At 40.1% G+C, this 8,059-nt stretch overlaps 1 long non-coding RNA gene across 1 annotated transcript in view; it reads left to right on the forward strand.

Annotated features, from left to right (window-relative positions):
• The window catches only part of LOC138359356 (uncharacterized), a 9,470-nt gene extending 4,208 nt beyond the window's left edge, over nt 1-5,262 (forward strand). The window contains exons 2-3 of the long non-coding RNA XR_011225923.1: nt 1-35; nt 4,997-5,262. The exon at nt 1-35 is cut by the window's left edge and continues 82 nt beyond it. This is a non-coding gene — a long non-coding RNA (uncharacterized lncRNA). The remainder of the gene's footprint in view (nt 36-4,996) is intronic.
• The last annotated feature ends 2,797 nt before the right edge of the window (nt 5,263-8,059 follow it).

Here is an 8,059-nt window from a genome sequence, read left to right on the forward strand (position 1 = left end):
ACAGAGATCAAATTTTTGCTAAGCAGTAGTCACAGGTAAATATATATTATATATATATAATATTATATATATAAAATTAACTACTTCATTGCTCAAAGCACCTTTAGACAGTCTGAGAGTTGTGCTATTTTATTAATTAATTAATTAGGCTATATTTTAATGTTTTGTAATGTTTTCATTACTTTTTTTGTTTTGAAATATAAATTGTTGAGTTTTGAAACATTTTGACATTAACTATACCTGAATATTTATAAACAAAAAAATACCAGAACTATGTCCTTGACAATTGCACTAAGACGTCTTTGCCAAAATCAGGTGCTCAGTGCAGTAGTTAAAAACTTAAAAGTTGTACCACCTCTGGTGCAAGATTAGGGACCCATAGCCTCAGAGAAGAAAATAGAGAGTACTCAGAGAAGGCCTTGAATAATAGGCAGGCTGTTTGTGTGTGTTTCGATGGTAAGCTTGCTGACACCAAATATAGTTACCTAAGTGTAGTTACAGGATTAGAGCTACGCTCGTGGTGCCCCGTCTACCCAGCACTCTTTGTCACATAATGCTTTGAAACTACTGACGGTCTTGGCCGCCACCACCTTCTCACTTAACTTGTTCCAACCGTGTACCACTCTGTATGCGAAAGGAAATTTTTGTTATATTTCTTTGGCATCTTTGTTTAGTTAGTTTAAATCTATGACTTTTTGTTCTTGAAGTTCCAGGTCTCGGGAAATCTTCCCTATCGATTTTATCAATTCCTGTTACTATTTTGTACATAGTGATTTTATCACCTCTTTTTGTTGTCTTCTAGTTTTGGCATATTTAATGCCTCTGACCTCTCCACATAGCTCTTGCCCTTTAGTTCTGGGAGCCACATAGTAGCATGTCTTTGCACCTTTTCCAGTTTGTTGATGTGCTTCTTAAGTTATGGGCACCAAACAACCGCTGCATATTCTAGCCTTGGCCGAACAAAACTCGTGAACAATTTCTTTAGTATTTCGCCATCCATGTATTTAAACAAAATTCTGAAGTTAGAAAGCGTGGCATAGGCTTCTCACACAACGTTCTTTATGTGGGCCTCAAGTGATAGTTTTCTATCTAGAATCAACCCTAGACCTCTTTCTTTTATCAGAATTATATAAAGATTTCTCACATAATTTGTAGGTTGTGTGGGATCTATGTTCTATTCCACATTCCATAACATGGCATTTATTCACATTAAATTTCATTTGCCAAGTGGTGCTCCATATACTTATTTTGTCCTGGTCTTCTTGAAGGGCATGACAATCATCTAAATTTCTTATCCATCCCATTATCTTAGCATCATCAGCAAACATGTTTATATAATTCTGTATTCCTACTGGTAGATCATTTATGTAGACAATGAACATTTCTGGTGCATGTACTGTGGTACTCCACTTGTGACACTTCTCCAGTCCGATTGCCTCTGATTACTGCCCTCATTTTTCTATCAGTCAGAAAATTTTTCATCCATGTTAGAAGCTTACCTGTCACCCATCCAAAATTTTCTAGTTTCCAGAACAACCTCTTATGTGGAACTCTGTCGAAAGCCTTTTTTACGTCTAGATAGATGCAGTCAACCCAACTACCTTTTTCCTTTAAAATCTCTGTGGCTCAATCATAGAAACTGAGTAAATTCGATACACAGGATCTTCCAGATCGAAAACAATACTGTCTGTGTGATATTATATAATTTCTCTCCAGGTGTTCTACCCATTTAGTTTTTATTATTTTTTTTTTTCAATCCTTTCACTGTTACACTTGTAAATGATTCAGGTCTTTAACTGAGAGAGGTGGGGTCTTCCCTGTTGCCACTTTTGTAGATTGGAACTATGTTAGCCTTTTTCCACATGTTTGCTATGACTCCTATACACAGGGATGCCTGAAAGATCAGGTGAAGTGGAAGGCTGAGCTCAGATGCACATTCTCTCAGAACCCATGGTGAAACTCCATCTGGACCAACTGCTTTGTTCTTACTTAGCTCCTTTAGCATATTTTCCACTTCATCTCTAGACACCTCTATACGCTCTATGATGTTCTCAGAAATTCTTATTGTGTCTGGTTCTCTTAAGATTTCATTTTGTATAAACACACTTTGGAACTTTTGGTTTAATGTTTCACACATTGCATTATCATTTTCTGTGAATCTGTTTCCTATTTTCAACCTCTGGATATTATCCTTTACCTGCAATTTGTTGTTTATGAATTTGTAGAATAGGCCCAGTTCTGTTTTACATTTATCCATTATCCCTTTTTAAAAATTTCTTTCTGCCTCTTCCCTTACTGCTGTATAGTTGTTTCTCGCATCTTTGTATCGCTGGTATGATTGGGGGTTTGGCTTCTTTCTATTTTGATACCTGCTTGATGGGGTTCTGCTCTTCTACTCCCCAAGCCCGGCCCGAGGCCAGGCTCGACTTGTGAGAGTTTGGTCCACCAGGCTGTTGCTTGGAGCGGCCCGCAGGGCCACATACCCACAACATCCCGGCTGATCCGGAACTTCTCTTAGAAAACAGTTCAGTTTTCTCCTGAAGATGTCCACGGTTGTTCCGGCAGGAACAACCGTGCAACCGTGCTCTGAAGGGGAAAGTGAATACTGAGCAGTACTCGAGACGGGACAACATAAGTGACTTGAAGAGTACAACCATTGTGATGGGATCCCTGGATTTGAAAGTTCTCATAATCCATCCGATCTTTTTTCTGGCCGACGCAATATTTGCTTGGTTATGCTCCCTAAACATTAGATCGTCGGACATCATTATTCCCAAATCCTTGACATGCTGTTTTTCTACTATGGGAAGATTCGATTGTGTTTTGTACCCTGTATTATGTTTCAGATCCTCATTTTAGCCATACCTGAAATTTATCACTGTTAAACATCATGTTATTTTCTGCTGCCCAATCGAAAACTTTGTTGACATCTGCTTGTAGTTTTTCAATGTCTTTCATTCCATTTTTGTGTCTTTTGGTCTGTGGCCCTCTCTCAATTTCTGTTGAACCAATCCTGTTTTCTGGCCCTGCATCTCTGTTTTGGTATGAATGTTTGTGTGCCTTCATTGTATATTTTGCAAAATTTGGCATACATTTAATTTACTTCCCTGTCTAGCAACAAGTCTGCGTAATTACTTATTAAAAAAAATTTGAAGTTCCCCATAGTGACCTCTCTCTCTTGAAATCAAGTTTATCAACTGTTTCAATGTCCCCATTTTCTGTGTGTGTGTGTTTGAAGGCTAAGCTTGCTGATACCATGTATGTGTGTGTGTGTGTGTGTTTGGAGGCTAAGCTTGCTGATACCATGTGTGTGTGTGTGTGTGTGTGTGTTTGGAGGCTAAGCTTGCTGATACCATGTGTGTGTGTGTGTTTGGAGGCTAAGCTTGCTGATACCATGTATGTGTGTGTGTGTGTGTGTTTGGAGGCTAAGCTTGCTGATACCATGTGTGTGTGTGTGTGTTTGGAGGCTAAGCTTGCTGATACCATGTGTGTGTGTGTGTGTGTTTGGAGGCTAAGCTTGCTGATACCGTGTGTGTGTGTATGTGTGTGTTTAGAGGCTAAGCTTGATGATACCATGTGTGTATTTGGAGGCTAAGCTTGCTGATACCATGTGTGTGTGTGTGTGTGTGCGTGTTTAGAGGCTAAGCTTGCTGATACCATGTGTGTGTGTGTGTTTGGAGGCTAAGTTTGCTGATACCATGTGTGTGTGTGTGTGTTTGGAGGCAAAGTTTGCTGATACCATGTATGTGTGTGTGTGTGTGTGTGTGTTTGGAGGCTAAGCTTGCTGATACCATGTGTGTGTGTGTGTTTGGAGGCTAAGCTTGCTGATACCATGTGTGTGTGTGTTTGGAGGCTAAGTTTGCTGATACCGTGTGTGTGTGTGTGTGTGTGTGTTTAGAGGCTAAGCTTGCTGATACCATGTGTGTGTGTGTGTTTGGAGGCTAAGTTTGCTGATACCATGTGTGTGTGTGTGTGTTTGGAGGCTAAGCTTGCTGATACCATGTGTGTGTGTGTGTGTGTGTTTAGAGGCTAAGCTTGCTGATACCATGTGTGTGTGTGTATTTGGAGGCTAAGCTTGCTGATACCATTTGTGTGTGTGTGTTTAGAGGCTAAGCTTGCTGATACCATGTGTGTATTTGGAGGCTAAGCTTGCTGATACCATGTGTGTGTGTGTGTGTGTGTTTGGAGGCTAAGCTTGCTGATACCGTGTGTGTGTGTGTGTGTGTGTTTAGAGGCTAAGCTTGATGATACCATGTGTGTGTGTGTGTGTGTGTGTGTTTAGAGGCTAAGCTTGCTGATACCATGTGTGTGTGTGTGTTTGGAGGCTAAGTTTGCTGATACCATGTGTGTGTGTGTTTGGAGGCTAAGCTTGCTGATACCATGTGTGTGTGTGTGTGTGTGTGTGTGTGTGTGTGTGTGTGTTTAGAGGCTAAGCTTGCTGATACTATGTGTGTGTGTGTATTTGGAGGCTAAGCTTGCTGATACCATTTGTGTGTGTGTGTTTAGAGGCTAAGCTTGCTGATACCATGTGTGTATTTGGAGGCTAAGCTTGCTGATACCATGTGTGTGTGTGTTTGGAGGCTAAGCTTGCTGATACCATGTGTGTGTGTTTGGAGGCTAAGTTTGCTGATACCATGTGTGTGTGTGTGTTTGGAGGCTAAGTTTGCTAACACCATGTGTGTACTCACCTGTTTAAATAATAATAGTGGTGTGTACCACCTCTGGTGCAATTGTAGGGACCCACAGCCTTGAAGAAAATAAAGAGTATTCAGAGAAGACCTTGTGGATTCTCACTGAACACTAATCTTTTCTTCTCCTACCACCCCTCTTATTTTGTTTTATGCTGTATTCTATTATATATCATATAAATACATAGCCAAATGGCAATATTTATTATGTCTATACAAAAAGAAGACATCCACTTTATTTTTTTTCTCTCCTTTGTTTCTATGTGGATTTTGTTGTGACTAATGATTCTCCTCCTTCCCATCAACAGGTCTTCCTCACTGGGCTTGCTCGGCTTTTGTGTTACTGTGAGGGTGCCATCATCGTTTACCCTTCAAGACTGACTCATGCTGGCATTGCATTTGTGGACTTCCCTTCACAGTAAACAGTCCTTCTCCATATGGTGATTGTCCAGGGCAAGCAGGGTGTGACTGCCATCTTGGAGAAGCAGGGTCTTTTAATATGAAGAATCTTCCGTCTTCTCTACTTACGCCAGCTTGTGCCGGCCTTGCATTCTTGTTACTTCATGGCCCTTGGGCCTTTTTTATTTATTTTACATAATAAAATTTTTATTAATACCCGTGTTTCACAAGAGATCCTTAACATTTTAAGCACCAATTGTATTGACTAATGTACGTCTTGTAACCTTTAAGACATAAATAGACAAGACATAGATAAATGAGTGAATAATACTGAGTGACTAGGTTAGGGCGAGGAACATAGTACAGTGTCTGGCTTTGGAAGAATGCCTACTGTTTTAGAAACCTTATTGCCATGATCATAATCGTATGGGTTAAAAAGCATTTGTTGTCACTCCTACACTGTGGCTTGTTGAGCTTGAAACCTTTGCTCCTTGTTCGTGTTACATCTGACCTTTTGAAGAAATTGTATGAATCAATATCCTCCAAATTGTTCAGTATTTTAAAGGTTTCGCTCTATTACTCTCTCATTTGCATATATCTAAGCATATAGATTAGATATAGATTTAGATTAGATTTTTTAGTCAGGTAAAGGTACATACATTGCAGATGAGTTACAAAGGGAAAGACAATGACTAGAGTTCACTAGCTCTATTGGAAGAGAAACGTCTGCAAGACAAGTGTGGGCAAAAATTAAGGTAGCTAAGGGGAGCAGAGCCCGGCCTGCGGCTCACAACGACCCCCAGGGTAAGGCTGAAGAACTAATTCACAAGTGGAGTGATGCAGCATCATCCTCCTCCCTCCCTGCAGAAGTAAGCAGGGAACAGCTCCTCCGACATAATGACAGAAGGATTAGGATAACAAGAGCACAATCTATTGATGACGAGTATGGGGAACCAATTACAGCCAAGGAAGTAAAGGGGGCTATGAAAAGGGTAAAAGTACAGCACCTGGTGAAGATGGCGTCACCTACGACATACTCAATGCACTGTGTGAAGTGTCTGGCAATCCACTACTCCACCTGTTTAACAAGTCATTCCTATGTGGAGTGTTGCCCACACAATGGAAACATGCAATAATGGTCCCAATACCGAAACCCAGTGACCCTGGCAATTATAGACCTATCAGTCTCATGTAATGCACTTGGAAGATGCTTGAAAGGATCATCCTAAACCGACTATTGCACAAAATAGGCAGGTTAGGGGAGGGGTCAATGGATTTGTTAAAGGACGGAGGACAGCAAACTATAGTTAATTACCTTGCTAATGATACAGCTAAGTACTCCCAATAAACTCGCACCTCGGGGCAAAATTTTAAAATTTAAAATACAATACCTAAAGCCACTAATACGCATAGCGTTTCGGGCAAGTATATACGAAGTAAAACCCAAACAAAGAACTGACTCCGTAGGACCCATAAAAGATGAGACTAACAATTTTAAGTTGTATCATAAAAGGGCGGCAAACACTCTCAATGAATACCTAACATCAGTGTTCACACTAGAAAGCTTGAATGACATCCCATCACCAACACAAATGTTTGTCGGAGGTAAGGAGAATGAATTAAGAGAAATACCAATTACACGCGACACAATCAGGAAGAGCATTGACAAACTAAAAGACTCAGAAGCCCAAAGTGTAAATGGATTTAAGTCCCAAGTCGTAAAGGAACTGGCAAATTAATTGGGTGGTTGTAGGTAGGAGCTGACTCGTATGGGCCGGTGGGCCTTCTGCAGTTGCCTTTGTTCTTGTGTTCTTGTGTTCTTATGCTGAGTAGCAACATTTGCAAATTTGCAGATGATACAAAAATAGGCAGGGAAATTAACACGGAAGAAGACTCACTATCACTTCAAGTTGATCTAAATAGGGTTTTGAAATGGTCAAAAGATTGACAGATGCAGTTTAATGCTGATAAATGTAAAGTTTTGAGACTAGGTAATGATGATAGTTACAAGATACGAGCTAGATGGTGTTGAGATTGCGAAGTCGGATTGTGAAAGGGATCTGGGAGTTATGATTAGTAAGAATTTAAAACAAAAGGATCAATGCATGAATGCTCGTAATAAGGCAAATAGGACACTGGGATTTATTAATCGAAGTGTTAGTAACAAGACACCTGGTGTGGTTCTTCAGCTATATCTTGCTCTGGTTAGGCCCCATTTACATTATGCAGTTCAGTTTTGGTCGCCATATTATAGAATGAATATAAATTCACTTGAACGTGTCTAGAGTAGGGTGACTAAGTTAATTCCCCAAAATAGAAATCTTTTATATGAAGAAAGATTAACAAAGCTTAAATTGCATTCACTGGAAAAGCGAAGAGTTAGGGGTGATATGATAGAGGTTTACAAGTGGATGAATGGACATAACAAAGGGGATATTAGTAGGGTATTAAAAGTATCAACACATGACAGAACACAAAACAATGGGTATAAATTGGATAAGTTTAGATTTAGGAAAGACTTGGGTAAATACTGGTTTGGTAACAGGGTTGTTGATTTGTGGAACCAATTACCGCGTAACGTGGTGGAGGTGGGGTCCCTCGATTGTTTCAAGCGTGGGTTGGACATGTATATGAGTGGGTTTGGGTGGTTATAGATAGGAGCTGCCTCGTATGGGCTAATAGGCCTTCTGCAGTTACCTTTATTCTTATGCTCTTAATTCACTATGCTTGCCAGTGAAACTCCTTTTCAGAAAATCGCTGGACCATGGAATAGTTCCCCTAGTAACAGTTGAAGGTGATGTAGTGATCGAGTAATCCTTATACTCCATTATCTCATCATCATAATGGCATAACTAATTACACAAGCATTAATCCTATCCCTATTTACAGGTAACGGTTTTCCACCCTTCTATATCTTACTGTGAGGTGTCGTCACCGTACATAAGCAAGCGACTTGAGAATAGCACATTACG

This window comes from Procambarus clarkii, chromosome 90, assembly GCF_040958095.1.
Source record: "Procambarus clarkii isolate CNS0578487 chromosome 90, FALCON_Pclarkii_2.0, whole genome shotgun sequence".
In the NCBI taxonomy this organism is placed as follows: Eukaryota; Metazoa; Arthropoda; class Malacostraca; order Decapoda; family Cambaridae; genus Procambarus; species Procambarus clarkii.